The sequence below is a fragment of the Mustelus asterias genome, chromosome 7 (assembly GCF_964213995.1).
Source record: "Mustelus asterias chromosome 7, sMusAst1.hap1.1, whole genome shotgun sequence".
In the NCBI taxonomy this organism is placed as follows: Eukaryota; Metazoa; Chordata; class Chondrichthyes; order Carcharhiniformes; family Triakidae; genus Mustelus; species Mustelus asterias.
In genome coordinates, this window is record NC_135807.1 from 140,277,237 (window position 1) to 140,294,842 (window position 17,606).

The 17,606-nt window shown below is 44.3% G+C and overlaps 1 protein-coding gene across 3 annotated transcripts in view; it reads right to left on the bottom strand.

Moving 5' to 3' along the window:
• bbs9 (Bardet-Biedl syndrome 9) overlaps nt 1-17,606 on the bottom strand; it is a 384,043-nt gene that overhangs the window by 250,890 nt on the left and 115,547 nt on the right. The gene's annotated exons all lie outside the window — the stretch shown is intronic.

The window sequence follows — 17,606 nt, forward strand, 5'->3', positions numbered from 1 at the left end:
GCCCTAAATGTTTGTTGTGGTGGACATAAAGATTAGAGAGCACTTTTCAAAGATGATTTGGGGAATTATCTTGGCTAACATTTATCCCCGGCCAGCATCACTAATACAGATTATCTGGTCATTTGGATCATCTGGATCATCTGGTCGGGCGGCACGGTAGCACAGTGGTTAGCACTGCTGCTTCACAGCTCTAGAGACCTGGGTTCGATTCCAGGCTTGGGTCACTGTCTGTGTGGAGTTTGCACATTCTCCTCGTGTCTGCGTGGGTTTCCTCCGGGTGCTCCGGTTTCCTCCCACAGTCCAAAGATGTGCGGGTTAGGTTGACTGGCCATGCTAAAATTGCCCTTAGTGTCCTGAGATGCGTAGGTTAGAGGGATTAGTGGGTAAATCTGTGGGGATATGGGGGTAGGGCCTGGGTGGGATTGTGGTCGGTGCAGACTCGATGGGCCGAATGGCCTCTTTCTGTGCTGTAGGGATTCTAAGATTCTAAGATTTATTTCATTGCTGTTATTGAGACCTTGCATTTCTCAACATTACACCTGCATTTGCACTTCTAAAGTACTTCTCTGGCTCTGAAGCACTCTCTGGTACTCCATTTGTGTTCACGTAGTATCTTTAACAACCAATTTCTTCTTTAAGCCTCATGTATCATAGTTTTGATTTTACATGTTAAATGGCCTTGTTTACTGTTCCATTCCCAATAACTGGAAAGTCTGCCATTTATTAAGTCTTTATAATTTTAAAATATTCAACAAGATGTTTTTCCTCTCTGCTGCATACAACTCTCGCCTCATATTTTCAAAATGGCACACACCTATAGCCCAGTATTTTCCTGGGTCCTAGAATCTTTCAGTTACCCCAGACCGTCAGTATATTTGACTCCTTAACCGTCCCGTCTCTCAGAATGTCTCACATTAGATCCCAGCACCATAACTCAGGCAAGTGATGGAGAGAGCGGCACGGTAGCACAGTGGTTAGCACTGCTGCTTCACAGCTCCAAGGACCTGTGTTCGATTCCCGGCTCAGGTCACTGTCTGTGTGGAGTGTGCACATTCTTCCTGTGTCTGCGTGGGTTTCCTCCGGGTGCTCCGGTTTCCTCCCACAGTCCAAAGATGTGCGGGTTAGGTTAATTGGCCATGCTAAATTGCCCCTTAGTGTCCCGGGATGCGTAGGTTAGAGGGATTAGCGGGTAAATATGTAGGGATATGGGGATAGGGCCTGGGTGGGATTGTGGTCAGTGCAGACACGATGGGCCGAATGGCCTCTTTCTGCACTGTAGGGTTTCTATGATTCTATGAGAGTGTACAAAAAACTTTGAATACATTCAAATGCCAGCCTGAGTGTGAATTTGGTTTTAGTAACACAAACAGCAAAATAATTAGTAAAATGGTTTTTTAGTGATTGTCTCTGACCCTGGACTTTATGGCAAGAAATTGGATCTCCAGCCAGTAATCTGCTATCTCCATTTTACAGATTTAAAATAAATTTTTCTTCTAAAATTTCTTGCGTATCAGCTTACATGAAATTAATATATCACACCAGATCTTCAGTTCCACTATTCTCATATCTGGTGAAGCAGGCAGGGTATCAATGGGAAATGCCACAATTGTTCATACTTGGTAAGTAAATACCATTAAAAGTCAGCATAGAAAGTCACATAAAAATTGAAATAGCTCAACATTTTGTCTTCCCCAGCCTGCCACCAAACCAAAAGTATTATAACAGCATCTGAATTCAAATAATCCAGTCAACTGCGATAGCTCAGCACCTCAAACTAATAACCCTGTTCAGTGGTTCCGAGGGCAGAGGTAAAGTGACATGCGTCATTTCTTCACCCACAGTGGAGTGTTACAAAACTGTAAAAATGTATATTGCACATCACAACATAAAAAACTTCTCAGAATATTAATGCTAATTATCAAAAACAGAATCTAGCAGCAACAACTGCAAGGGCAGCACGGTGGCACAATGGCATTGCTGCCTCATAGCACCGGTTCGATTCCCAACTTGGATCACTGTCTGTGCGGAGTTTGCACGTTCTCCTTGTGTCTGTGAGGGATTCCTATTCCTCTGGGTGCTCTGGTTTCCTCCCACAGTCCGAAAGACGTGCTGGTTAGGTGCGTTGGCCATGCTAAATTCTCCCTCAGTGTACCCGAACAGTCACTAGAGTGTGGCGACTAGGGGATTTTCACAGTAACTTCAATGCACTGTTAATGTCAGCCTACTTGTGAGACAAATAAATAAACTTTACTTTATTGCATCAAAGTGGGAATCTCCACTTTGAGGTATATTTTAATCAAACAAAATATACAACACAGTGATCAGTTTGAACATTAATTTGTTTAAACTTCTTGCAGAATTAGTTTTCTCATTCTGCTGCTTTAATCATGTCCCACAACTTTCTTCTAAAGCTGGCAATCTGATTGCATTTGCTGTGCTCCCATTTCTCGATGACACCTTTCTTGGCTACGCTATTTCCCAATCCTATACATTTGATATCATTCAGTACAAATTCCAGTTCACAACCTGATTTATGCAGAATGACCTCTACCACTGGATCAGCAGCCCAGAGGGTACTGGTGGGACAAGCAGTCATCAAAACGTACAATACCAAAAGCAAAATGGCTGTACAAGGGACCAATAAAACAAAACAAAGAAAACACAGCAAAATAAAACAGATACAAATTATTTTTTTCCAGCTACTAACTCACGTAACTGCTGAATTTTCCAATTCTCATCTGTTATTTTACTAAAGTCAGACTTTTGCTGATTCCCATGAGACAGAGGTAAGCACAACTCATCGCTGAGCAAAGTTGCCAGATGGTTTCATTTCAAACCTTCAAAGCTGCAAAAATGTTAAATGCGATGAGGGATATGCTGCAGAAGTGCTCAACATTACTTGCAAGTAAATCAGAATGGAATCCAGCAAGAAAATTCAGATATTGTGTTGAAAATGGAAAAAGAATTAAATATATTTTGAATGGATTATAACTTTTACTGTCACCTTGGACAAAACTATTTTCAGTCACAACTGTTGCTCTTTAAAGTTTATATCTCAGAACCCAGATGATTGATTATACCTGCTGTAATGGCGCTGTGTCTGTCTGTCTTGCTGTAATGGCGCTGTGTCTGTCTGTCCTGCTGTAATGGCGCTGTGTCTGTCTGTCCTGTTGTAATGGCGCTGTGTCTGTCTGCCCTGCTGTAATGGCGCTGTGTCTGTCTGTCCTACTGTAATGGCGCTGTGTCTGTCTGTCCTGCTGTAATGGCGCTGTGTCTGTCTGTCTTGCTGTAATGGCGCTGTGTCTGTCTGTCCGGCTGTAATGGCGCTGTGTCTGTCTGTCCTGCTGTAATGGCGCTGTGTCTGTCTGTCCTGCTGTAATGGCGCTGTGTCTGTCTGCCCTGCTGTAATGGCGCTGTGTCTGTCTGCCCTGCTGTAATGGCGCTGTGTCTGTCCGTCCTGTTGTAATGGCGCTGTGTCTGTCTGTCTTGCTGTAATGGCGCTGTGTCTGTCTGTCCCACTGTAATGGCACTGTGTCTGTCTGTCCTACTGTAATGGCGCTGTGTCTGTCTGTCCTACTGTAATGGCACTGTCTGTCTGTCTGTCCTACTGTAATGGTGCTGTGTCTGTCTGTCCTACTGTAATGGTGCTGTGTCTGTCTGTCCTACTGTAATGGTGCTGTGTCTGTCTGTCCTACTGTAATGGTGCTGTGTCCGTCTGTCTTGCTGTAATGGTGCTGTGTCTGTCTGTCCTGTTGTAATGGCGCTGTGTCCGTCTGTCCTGTTGTAATGGCGCTGTGTCCGTCTGTCCCACTGTAATGGTGCTGTGCCTGTCTGTCCTACTGTAATGGCACTGTGTCTGTCTGTCCCACTGTAATGGCACTGTGTCTGTCTGTCCTACTGTAATGGCGCTGTGTCTGTCTGTCCTACTGTAATGGCGCTGTCTGTCTGTCTGTCCTACTGTAATGGTGCTGTGTCTGTCTGTCCTACTGTAATGGTGCTGTGTCTGTCTGTCCTACTGTAATGGTGCTGTGTCCGTCTGTCTTGCTGTAATGGTGCTGTGTCTGTCTGTCCTGTTGTAATGGCGCTGTGTCCGTCTGTCCTGTTGTAATGGCGCTGTGTCCGTCTGTCCTGTTGTAATGGTGCTGTGTCCATCTGTCCTGTTGTAATGGCGCTGTGTCTGTCTGTCTTGCTGTAATGGTGCTGTGTCGGTCTGTCCTGTTGTAATGGTGCTGTGTCCGTCTGTCCCACTGTAATGGCGCTGTGCCTGTCTGTCCTACTGTAATGGCACTGTGTCTGTCTGTCCTACTGTAATGGCACTGTGTCTGTCTGTCCTACTGTAATGGCGCTGTGTCTGTCTGTCCTACTGTAATGGCGCTGTGTCTGTCTGTCTTGCTGTAATGGTGCTGTGTCTGTCTGTCCTGTTGTAATGGTGCTGTGTCCGTCTGTCCCACTGTAATGGCGCTGTGCCTGTCTGTCCTACTGTAATGGCACTGTCTGTCTGTCCTACTGTAATGGTGCTGTGTCTGTCTGTCCTACTGTAATGGCGCTGTGTCTGTCTGTCCTACTGTAATGGCACTGTGTCTGTCTGTCCTACTGTAATGGTGCTGTGTCTGTCTGTCCTACTGTAATGGTGCTGTGTCTGTCTGTCCTACTGTAATGGTGCTGTGTCTGTCTGTCCTACTGTAATGGCGCTGTGTCTGTCTGTCCTACTGTAATGGCACTGTTTCTGTCTGTCCTACTGTAATGGCACTGTGTCTGTCTGTCCTACTGTAATGGCGCTGTGTCTGTCTGTCCTACTGTAATGGTGCTGTGTCTGTCTGTCCTACTGTAATGGTGCTGTGTCTGTCTGTCCTACTGTAATGGTGCTGTGTCTGTCTGTCCTACTGTAATGGCGCTGTGTCTGTCTGTCCTACTGTAATGGCACTGTTTCTGTCTGTCCTACTGTAATGGCACTGTGTCTGTCTGTCCTACTGTAATGGCGCTGTGTCTGTCTGTCCTACTGTAATGGCGCTGTGTCCGTCTGTCTTGCTGTAATGGTGCTGTGTCCGTCTGTCTTGCTGTAATGGCGCTGTGTCCGTCTGTCTTGCTGTAATGGCGCTGTGTCCGTCTGTCTTGCTGTAATGGCGCTGTGTCTGTCTGTCTTGCTGTAATGGCGCTGTGTCTGTCTGTCCTCCAATTGATCATGTAGTGGATTGACTGATTGCAAGATATTGGTGGGATGTACTGAAACTCCTGGGAGCGGGAACAGAGGTGACAGGGGAACCTAAATGTCCGGTAGGCAGTCCATCAGATTCCGAACAGCGGAATGAATGTTGGGAAGTTGATGGCAGATTAAAGGCAGTTCTTGGCTCCTGGCGGCAAGCAGGAGGAACGTATTTCCAATGCATTCACATGTTGTGTGCATTCATTAAAACACATGGTCACCAGAGTAAACTGTACCTTTGCAATTAAGTGAGCAGCAAAAGAGAAATATGTGCCCTCAACCGGTTAAAGCTGGCATGCGGCAGGCAAGGTAATCTTTCTAGTGGATTTGTAACAAGTAGGAACTGCTTTTCTTAATGGGCAACTTTGTAAGAGAAGGGGCGAGGAGGCTGAGCTGCTTCATACAGAACAGGTGGTGGCTATTCAGGGAGGTCAGGGCATGGCTTTCTGTGGAAGGGAGGGTGGTAGCTGTCCATGGAGGTCGGTCATGACTGTCCATGGGAGGGAGGGCAGGTCATGACAGCCCCAAGAAGGCTCATGGGGAACAGAGGGAGGGAACTGGATGAAAGGAGAAAGGTTAATCTTTGCCTAAAGCAGTGCAAGCTTTAGGTCACGGGTGATTGAGCGCAAGTCAATATTGAGGCTGAGTATGTCAAGGATAACCAAGTGAGTGTCAAGGGTAACCAAGAGCAAGCCAAGGGTCATTAGGAGGGTCGAATTTGATGATGGATAGGTCAAGGTGAAAGGGGTTGGGTGGGGGGTGGCGCGGATCATGTGTCAGCAGCACAATGACAGGAGGTAACTCTGATAGTGGTAAATAACACAAGTACCAGGCAATGACCCAACTCCGACAAGGAGATTCTTAACCAGTCCCCTTTACATTGAATAACATTATCATTGAATCCCCATCATAAGCATTTCAGAGGGATCATTATTGAGCATGAACACAAGTGAACCCAGCCACCTAAATCCTGTGCTTACAAAAGCAGCTCAGAGAATGGTCATTCTATTGCAAGTAACTCACCTCCGATCTGATCCATCCCAGCCTTTTTACTACCTACAAGCCACAAGTGGAGTGTGATAGAATACTTTTGACAAACCTGGATGAGTGCAATTTTAACACCACTGAAGAAGCTTGACAACATTGGGATCAAACATCTTACATGCTCAACATCCTATCTAGAACATGGAACATAGAACATTACAGCGCAGTACAGGCCCTTCGGCCCTCGATGTTGCGCCGATCAGTGAAACCAATCTAAAGCCCCTCTAATCTACACTATTCCAATATCATCCATATGTTTATCCAATAACCATTTGAATGCTCTTGATGTTGACGAGTCCACTATTGCTGCAGGCAGGGCATTCCACGCTCTTAATACTCTCCGAGTAAGAACCTACCTCTAACATCTGTCCTATATCTCTCACCCCTCAATTTAAAGCAATGTTCCCTCGTGTTAGCCATCACCATCTGTCACCTTAAACATTAATTTCACCATTAAGGAGCAGCACATACCACCTGCAGCAACTTGTCAAGTCTTCAACAGCATCTTCCCAACCTGTGACCTCTACCCACTGGAGAGGCACAGGCAACAAGTGGATTGGAAGTCCATTACCACTGCCGCAACATCATGACAGGAAAATACATCCGTGTCTTTATCACTGTCAAAGTTTCGGGTATCCTGACAGCTCAGTGAGAGTATCATCGCTACATGGACTGCAGAAATTCAAGGCAGCAGTTAAGCATCACTTTTTCAAAGGCAAAGAGGAACCAACAAGAAACAACAACCCCATCAGTGGAGTTGATGTCCTGAGATTGAATTTTTAAATCATCAGCGAGTGTGTTCATTTCCAATTAATCATCCCAACATCAATTCAATTTTGCATTAACATCCCAAGTCTCGTTCTACAAGCTAGTCAGTCTCTTTTTAAAAGTTGGAATTTCACTTAGTTATATTCTGTACTGCTCAGTTAGTCAAAAATAAAAAGACAATTTGCACATAACCACATTTGTATGTAATAATGCTGCCCAGAATTATTCCAAAGAATCTGGGTTTGAAGAATAACCTCAGAGCCAGAACTGCATCCATCTCGTCTGTGCCAGCAATCAAGTGAGATCCATTCTTCTGATCTACTCCCCGTAGTCCTTCAAGTTTATTTCTCTCAAATGATAAACAATTTCCTTTTGAAATCAATCATCTCTGCTCCTAGCTTACTTATAGGCAGCACGTTCCATGACAGAGCACCACATTGGATGGGATTGTCTGGCCTCACTTGCTCCAAAACCAAAAAATCCCACTCAGGGTCAACTGCCCTTTCCATGATCTTCCCCTCACCTGCTCCGATTCCCGTTGGGGGGTGGGGGGGGGGGTAAAATTTGCCCCATTGTGCTACGAAGTTCTTCCTCACATGTATTACTTACCCAAAACCTTAAATCTGTGTCCCCACTAGCTAATAGGAAAGGGTTTTCTTTGTCTACATCTAATGTCTACATCTACATCTAGATCTAGATGTCTACATCTAAACCATGGTTATAAAATAATCTTGTGCACCTCTATTAAATCTTCTCTCAACCTCCTTCGCTCCAAGTACATCGTCAGTTTTTCCAATCTAACCTTGTAGTTAAAACCTTCATCCCTGAAACTATTCTGGTAAATTTCCTCTGCACCCTCAAATCCTAATGTGTGGTGACCAGAACTGGACGAAACACTCCTACTTGCGACCTAACCAGAGCTTTATATAGGTCCAGTATAATTTCCCTGCTTTTGTATTGAATACCTCTACTTCTGAAGCCTGAGATCCGACATATCAGAACAACATTCAAGTGGCCAAAGGTTAAGAATTTGTGTCCGTCTTAAGTCACCATTTGTTCCTCGCTCAATGATGTATTCAACATACCTGGCTGACCTATTGTCTACATCAGGATCGCACTGTGCCGTGTTAATATCGATCACCCTTGGTGGAATCATTTCCTCCTTTTGGCGTGTTGAAGAATTTTTAAAATTTTCTTCCCAGTTCATCGTTCTTTGAGGATAGAATTATTGACATTGTATTCAGCACTGATATTGTATTCAGCATCAGCTGGTCATATTTCAAAATGACAAATGTCCAGTGAATAATAAAAATGCCAAAGAGTCATTTCTTACTCCCACGTTTTCATTCTTATTATCTTAAAAGGCACCAAAGGTTCTTTCAGAAAGGAAGCTAGAATTACATTTTGTTGGCTCTGTACTTTCAAAACTATCTAGACAGTGGAATTTACAAGCATTCAAATCCTTCTATTGTAAGGAGTATAATTACCTGGTACTTTCATGGTAGCCCCCTGAGAGAATGATTCTCCCCCCCCCCCCCCTTTGTTGTGGTAGACGATTATATAACAAATCAGTGTTAATGGCTTTTTAAAAAATAACAGAATGGAGTGTCACATATAGCCGTTACAATTACCAGGGTTCAATCACATGTATTCAAAACCTCGTGCATAAAGGCCAACATAAAAGAAATAATTACCTTAGACAAGATTAAACAGGAAGACTGATAATGCTACCAAGAGAACCTTTCAAACTTTCAGGGAACATAAAGCAAATTGATATTTTTCCTATCATCACTGAGACAAGGAGATAAGACTATCATTTCCTTCTAATGATCCAAGTAAATGGTGTTTTTGTACTAGTGGATAATTATCAACATTATAGTTATCCATAAGTTCCCAACATTTATAGCTATCTGTCAAAACAGTAATGTAAATACTATGCATGTCCGGAAGGAATTACATCTGGAAGGCCTTAGAGCCAGGTAATTTAAACTAAAGTATAACAACATTGCATAATTTATTTTACAGTCTACAGTTCCTCAGCATTGCCTACCAAATGCTATTGTGGAAGCAGCTTTACTCTAAAGACTGCACCTGTTCAGATTAACTACAGATGGGCAACACAGTTGGCCATGTCAGAGTCACCCATCTGTATCACCACATTTTAAAAATGGAGTGGAGGTACAGATCAGCCATGATCTAATTGAAAAACTATAGCATTGTTTTTAGAAGGGCAGAGTTGCTTCTAAAAGTTATCATATCCTACAAAGAAAAACATTTAAAATAGCATTAATGTAGAAAAAAACTTGAACCTCAAAGTTCAAATACGTGTGGTACAGTGCTCTATAAATCAGGTATCTATCACCTTGAATTCTTGATTCAATTCCAACCACCATAGTTGCAGCATTCTACACAGTTTAAGACTTCAGGCTAAAAAGAATGTTGAGGCAATGAAGAGCACAGCACAGATTCAACAGGATGCTGCATATGTGAGGAAATACAAATACTTCTAAAAACTGGGGCTGTTCTGTGAGAACTGAAGAAATTAAGGGGTGGTTTGATAGAAGTATTTAAAATTATTAAATAAGATTAGACAAAGCAGATAGAATAGTGCTTCCAGTGACAGTGGATACCAGAACAAGGAACAATAGATACCAAATTAAAAGATAAGAGATTTAGGAAAGGGGACAGGAGAAATTGTTCTTTTGGAGAGGGCAGTTTGGTGTAGATTTGCCTAAGAATTAGAGCAGAGTAACTATTTCATCTTGAGGGGGTGGGGGGCGGAATCCAATCAACAGGCATAACATTAAAGAAAGAAGGAATTCAGAAGTGCTCCTTCACACAATGTGTAGTGGAAATGTGGAACACTCCCAGAGTCTGCTGGGGGTCAATTAAAACTTTCCAAGCGAGACGAACAAACTTTTATTGGTTAATGGCTGTGGAGGAGGTCTTGTGACAAGAGGAAAACATGCTGCTTCTGAGCCAGAAACTCAAATTTCAAGTTCCACTCCAGGCTTGGTGGCCAAGGAAGGTGCGTTCAAACAGATTGAATATAAGACCATAAGATATAGGAGCAGAATTAGGCCACTCGGCCCATCGAGTCTGCTCCGCCATTCAATCATGGCTGATATTTTTCTCATCCCCCTTCTCCCGCCTTTTCCCCATAACCCCTGATCCCCTTCTTAATCAAGAACTTATCTGTCTCAGTCTTAAACTTAAAGACACTCACAGCCTTCTGCAGCAAAGAGTTCCACAGATTCACCACACTCTGGCTGAAGAAATTCCTCCTCATCTCTGTTTTAAAGGATTGTCCCTTTAGCCTGAGGTTGTGCTGTCTGGTTCTGGTTTTTCCTACTTGTGGAAACATCCTCTCCACGTCCCCTCTATCCAGGCCTGTAAGTTTCAATAAGATCCCCCTCATCCTTCTAAACTTCAACGAGTACAGACCCAGAGTCCTCAACTGTCCCTCATACGACAAGCTCTTTGTTCCAGGGATCATTCTTGTGAACCTCCCCTGGACTCTCCAAGGCCAGCACATCCTTCCTTAGATATGGGGCCCAAAACTGTTCACAATACACCAAATGGGATCTGACCAGAGTCTAAACAGCCTCAGAAGTCCATCCCTGCCCTTGTATTCTAGCCCTCTGGACATGAATGCTAACATTGCATTTGCCTTCCTTACTGCCGATTGAACCTGCACATTAACCTTAAGAGAATCTTGAACAATGACTCCCAAGTCCCTTTGTGTTTCTGATTTCCTAAGCATTTCCCCATTTAGAAAATAGTCTATGCCTCCATTCCTCCTTCCAAAGTGCATAACCTCACTTTTCCACATTGTATTCCATCTGCCACTTATTTGCCCACCCTCCTAACCTGTCCAAGTCCAATATCAACTTGTAAATCTTTCAACACAAACCAATGGCAGTGGGCAAGAGAGGGAGAGATTCCCAGTCAGCCATGTGTGCATAAAAGGCAACAGCAAACCACTGCAGTATCTTGGCAAGCATAACCATGGAGCAAGAAGTCCAATGGTCACAAATGCCCTTTCAGGCCATTGTACCAAATGAAGAAGGATGGTTATGTAGCAAAATCAAGGAAATGGATTTGAGATACAAATCAACATGATGTAACCGAATGTCAGAATAGGACTGATGGCCCACTCTTCTTCCAGCGTTCTGATGTTATCCAGCCCACATATCACATTATTGTTTGCGGGATCCAACTGTGTACACATTAGCTGCAATATTTCTCCACATTACTTCAAAAATACTTCATTGGCAACAAATGATTTGGGATGTCTTAAAGCTATGAAAAACTCTTTTTTTTTAGTATAATTGCCAGAGATTCCCAGAAGTTTAGCTGGACAACACAAAATTTTTTAAACTTGTTTATTATTAGGTTCTTGACTGGCATTGAAATTGAAACAACATTTTGATACACTCAGCAGAGCTCTGCATCAAGATATAGGTTTGGTTTCACCGAGCAATGCCTTGCATTGCCTGACAAGTGATATGCTGCCTATGATACAAATCAGTACTGCCAGCTGCACAAAGTACTTGTGCTGGGGCGGTCAGTAATGGTCTCAGCAGAAATGGCAAGCTGCGCTGCTATTAGCGTATATAAAGTCAGAGAGGAATTGGATACAGGAGCTGGGGTTAGGTATGTGGAAAAGCTTAGGACTGACAGTAAGGGCAGGTAAATTGAGGGAAATTGGTAGAGATGAGAAATGGTAAAGGCAAGAAGTCACTTATGGGAGTTGTGTACAAGGCCCCTTGATCCTCACCACATGGTAGGGTGGAACAGAAGGGAAGAGAAAATGGGAGCTTGTCAAAAAGGCACAGTGATAATCTACACAGACTGTAAAAGTAAGATTGGCAAAGGTAGCCTAGATGAGGTCGTCACAGAATGAACAAAGAACAAAGAGCAGTACAGCACAGGAAACAGGCCCTTCGGCCCTCCAAGCCTGTGCCGCTCCTTGGTCCAACTAGACCAATCGTTTATATCCCTCCATTCCCAGGCTGCTCATGTGACTATCCAGGTAAGTCTTAAACAATGTCAGCGTGCCTGCCTCCACCACCCTACTCGGCAGCGCATTCCAGGCCCCCACCACCCTCTGTGTAAAAAACATCCCTCTAATATGTGAGTTGAACTTCGCCCCTCTCACCTTGAGCCCGTGACCCCTCGTGAACGTCACTTCTGATCTGGGAAAAAGCTTCCCACCGTTCACCCTATCTATCCCCTTCATAATCTTGTACACCTCTATTAGATCTCCCCTCATTCTCCGTCTTTCCAGGGAGAACAACCCCAGTCTACCCAATCTCTCCTCATAGTTAAGACCCTCCATACCAGGCAACATCCTGGTAACCTTCTCTGCACTCTCTCTAACGCCTCCACGTCCTTCTGGTAGTGCGGCGACCAGAACTGGGCGCAGTACTCCAAATGTGGCCTAACCAGCGTTCTATACAGCTGCATCATCAGACTCCAGCTTTTATACTCTATACCCCGTCCTATAAAGGCAAGCATACCATATGCCTTCTTCACCACCTTCTCCACCTGTGTTGCCACCGTCAAGGATTTGTGGACTTGCACACCTAGGTCCCTCTGTGTTTCTATACTCCTGATGACTCTGCCATTTATTGTATAACTCCTCCCTACATTATTTCTTCCAAAATGCACCACTTCGCATTTCTCCGGATTAAACTCCATCTGCCACCTCTCCGCCCAATTTTCCAGCCTATCTATATCCTGCTGTATTGCCCGACAATGCTCTTCGCTATCCGCAAGTCCAGCCATCTTCGTGTCATCCGCAAACTTGCTGATTACACCAGTTACACCTTCTTCTAAATCATTTATATATATCACAAATAGCAGAGGTCCCAGTACAGAGCCCTGCGGAACACCACTGGTCACAGACCTCCAGCCGGAAAAAGACCCTTCGACCACTACCTTCTGTCTCCTATGGCCAAGCCAGTTCTCCACCCATCTAGCCACTTCTCCTTGTATCCCATGAGCCTTAACCTTCTTAACCAACCTGCCATGTGGGACTTTGTCAAATGCCTTACTGAAATCCATATAGACGACATCCACGGCCCTTCCTTCGTCAACCGTTTTTGTCACTTCCTCAAAAAACTCCACCAAATTTGTAAGGCACGACCTCCCTCTTACAAAACCATGCTGTCTGTCACTAATGAGATTGTTCCGTTCTAAATGCACATACATCCTGTCTCTAAGAATCCTCTCCAACAACTTCCCTACCACGGACGTCAAGCTCACCGACCTATAATTTCCTGGGTTATCCCTGCTACCCTTCTTAAACAACAGGACCACATTCGCTATCCTCCAATCCTCAGAGACCTCACCCGTGTCCAAAGAAGCGACAAAGATTTCCGTCAGAGGCCCAGCAATTTCACCTCTCGTCTCCCTGAGCAGTCGAGGATAGATGCCATCAGGCCCTGGGGCTTTGTCAGTTTTAATGTTCCCTAAAAAACCTAACACTTCCTCTCTTGTAATGGAGATTTTCTCTAACGGGTCAACACCTCCCTCCGAGACACTCCCAGTTAACACGCCCCTCTCCATCGTGAATACCGATGCAAAGTATTCATTTAGGATCTCCCCTATTCCCTTGGGTTCTAAGCATAATTCCCCTCCTTTGTCCCTGAGAGGTCCGATTTTCTCCCTGACAACTCTTTTGTTCCTAACGTATGAATAGAATGCCTTAGGATTCTCCTTAATCCTGCCTGCCAAGAACATCTCGTGACCTCTTTTTGCCCTTCTAACTCCCCGTTTGAGTTCTTTCCTACTCTCTCTGTATTCCTCCAGAGCTCCATCTGTTTTCTGTTGCCTGGACTTAACGTACGCCTCCCTTTTCATTTTAATCAGATCCTCAATTTCCCTGGTTATCCACGGCTCTCGAATCCTATCTTTCCTTTTTACAGGCACATGCCTATCCTGCAGCCTTATCAATAGTTCCTTAAAAGACTCCCACATGCCAGACGCGGACTTACCCTCGAACATCCTCTCCCAATCAACATCCACCAATTCCTGCCTAATCTGGCTATTGTTAGCCTTCCCCCAATTTAGCACCCTGCCCGTAGGACAGCACTCATCCTTGTCCATTACTATCCTAAAGTTAACAGAGTTGTGGTCACTATTTGCCACATGTTCCCCTACCGAAACTTTGACGACCTGACCGGGCTCATTTCCCAGAACTAGGTCCAGTATAGCCCCCTCTCTAGTCGGGCTATCTACATACTGTTCCAAAGAACCTTCCAGTACCCATTTTACAAATTCCTCCCCGTCCGGACCCCCAGCTCTAAGCACTTTCCAGCCTGTGCCAGGGAAATTAAAGTCCCCCACTACAACAACCCTATTTTTTCTGCACCTATCCAGAATCTCCTGACATATCCTTTCCTCCACTTCCCGTGGGCTGTTGGGTGGTCTGTAGTACACCCCCAGCATAGTGACTGCACCCTTCCTGTTTCTGAGTTCCACCCACAGCGACTCAGTACATGACCCCTCTAAGTTGTCTACCCTCTGCACCGCGGTAATATGCTCCTTAACGAATATCGCTACTCCCCCACCTTTTTTAGCCCCTCCTCTGTCTCACCTAAAACACTTATACCCCGGAATATTCAGCTGCCAGTCCTGTCCTGTCCTTTTAACCAAGTTTCCGTCACCGCAACCACATCCAAATTCCGCATAAGCATTAAGGCCCTAAGTTCATCTGTTTTACCCGTTACGCTCCTCGCATTGAAGCAGATGCACTCCAGACCTCCAGGCCCACTCAGGTCATCCTCCTCCAGAGTGGTTTTGGGATAGCTTCTAAGAACAGTATGGGCATGTTCTGGAGCCAGATAGCAAGTTTTACTAGACCTGGTATTGTGCAACGAGATGGGGTTCATGATTTCATAGTGAAGACCATTCTAGGTAGAAGCAACCATAATACGATTGAATTTGATTTTCAGTTTGGATGGACAGAAGATTGGATCCTAGACCATGTTTTTAAACTTAAATAAGGACAATTAAGAGGGCCTGAAAGCTGGGCTGGCTGAAGTGAGTGGAAAAATAGGTTAAGGGATAGGCCAATAGAGATGCAGTAGCAAACATTTAAGGGGATGTTTCAGAATGTGAAGAATAAGTACAATCCAACGAGTAAGAAAAAGTATAAATGATGGACACACCATCTGTGACTAACTGGAAACATTGAGGATAATACCCAACTTAAAAAGAAAAAGCATATAATTGTGCAAAGACAGGAAGGTCAGAAGATTGGACAGAATACAAGCAACAGCAAATGATGACCAAAAGATTAATAGGAGGGAAAAATTAGAGTACAAGAGAATTCTAGCCAGAAATATAAAAACAGATAAGAAGATAATAAATGAATTAACAAAGTGAGCACACTGATCCTACAGCAAGCGAGTCTGGAGAACTGAATGGAAAACAAGGAGCTGGTTGGTTAATTGAACAGGTATTTTGCATCACAGAATCCTACAGTGCAGGAGGCCATTCGACCCATCAAGAAGATTTGACATTTAGAAAGGACAGGCAACAAGGAAATGGGATGGTGTTGTGCTGATAATAGGTAGAATCATAGAATCTATACAGTGCAGAAGGAGGCCATTCAGCCCATGGAGTCTGCACCGACCATAATCCCACCCAGGCCCTATCCCCATAACTCATTTACCCTAGCTAGTCCTCCTGACACTAAGGGGCAATTTAGCGTGGCCAATCCACCTAACCTGCTCATCTTTCAGACTGTGGGAGGAAACCAGAGCACCTGGAGAAAACTCACACAGATACGGGGTGAATGTGCAGACTCCACACAGACAGTGACCCAAGCTGGGAATCGAACCCAGGTCCCTGGCGCTGTGAGGCAGCAGTGCTAACCACTGTGCCATCTTCACTATAGAGGATACAGTTAGGCGCAGCTATAAACCAGGAAATGGAAGGGAGAGGGGAACTCAATGATTACAATCATCAGGGAAGTGGTACTTAGCAAATTGTTGGAGCTGCAGGCTGACAAGTGACCAGGTCTTGATAGACTTCATCCTAGAATCTTAAATGCTAATGACATAGTTAATGCATTGGTTTTAATTTTTCCAAAGCTTCCTAGGTTCAGTGAAAGTCCCAGTAGATTGGAAGATAACAAACATAATCCCATTATTCAGAAAGGGAGGGAGACAGAAAGTGCGAATGTAGAGGCCAATTGGCTTAACATAGGTCAGAGGGAAAATGTTAAAAGCCATCAATAAAGAAGTTACAGTAGGGCACTTGGTTGGGTTGAAGATAATCAGGCGAAGTCAACATGGTTTTGTGAAAGGGAAATCATATTTAACCAATTTACTGGAGTTCTTTGAGGAGGTGAAGGAGAATTGCTGGATGCTCTGTGCTTATATTTCTAGAAGTCATAGAAACATAGAAAACTACAGCACAAAATAGGCCCTTCGGCCCCACAAGTTGTGCCGAACATATCCCTACCTTTTAGGCCTACCTATAACCCTCCATCCTATTAAGTCCTATGTACTCATCCAGGAGTCTCTTAAAAGACCCTATTGAGTTTGCCTCCACCACCACTGACGGCAGCCGATTCCACTCGCCCACCACCCTCTGTGTGAAAAACTTCCCCCTAACATTTCCCCTGTACCTACACCCCAGCACCTTAAGCCTGTGTCCTCTCGTAGCAGACATTTCCACCCTGGGAAAAAGCCTCTGAGAGTCCATCCGATCTATGCCTCCCAACATCTTATATATCTCTATTAGGTCTCCTCTCATCCTACGTCTCTCCAAGGAGAAAAGACCGAGCTCCCTCAGCCTATCCTCATAGGGCATGCCACTCAATCCAGGCAACATCCTTGTAAATCTCCTCTGCACCCTTTCAATCTTTTCCACATCCTTCCTGTAATGAGGTGACTAGAACTGAGCACAGTACTCCAAGTGGGGTCTGACGAGGGTCTTATATAGCTGCATCATTATCCCCGGACTCCTAAACTCAATCCCTCGATTGATAAAGGCCAGCACACCATACGCCTTCTTAACCACCTCCTCCACCTGCGGGGCCGATTTTAGGGTCCTATGGACCCGGACCCCATGGTCCTTCTGATCCTCTACCGTACTAAGAGTCTTTCCCTTTATATTGTACTCCTTCATCCCATTTGACCTGCCAAAATGGACCACTACGCATTTATCTGGGTTGAAGTCCATCTGTTGATAAAGTGTTTATCTGTTTATCTGTTGAAGTCAGTTGATAAAGTGTTACATCAAAGGATGTGGAAAATAAAAGCTCATGGTATGAGGGTATCCATTGGCATGGATAGAAGATTGGCTGGCTCACAAGAAGCAAAGAGTAAGCATACATTTTTCAGGCTGGCAAGATCAGTTTTGGGACCTCAACTGTTTACATTCATATAAATTACTTAGATGAAGAGATGGTTGTCAAATGTGCCGAAGACACAAAGATAGGTAGGAAAGTAAGCTATGAAGTGGACATAAGGAGGCTACAAAAAGATATAGATAGGTTAAATGAGTAGGTAAAGATCCTGGAAAATGGAGTATAATGTGGGAAAATGTGAAATTCTTCATTTTGTCAGGAAGA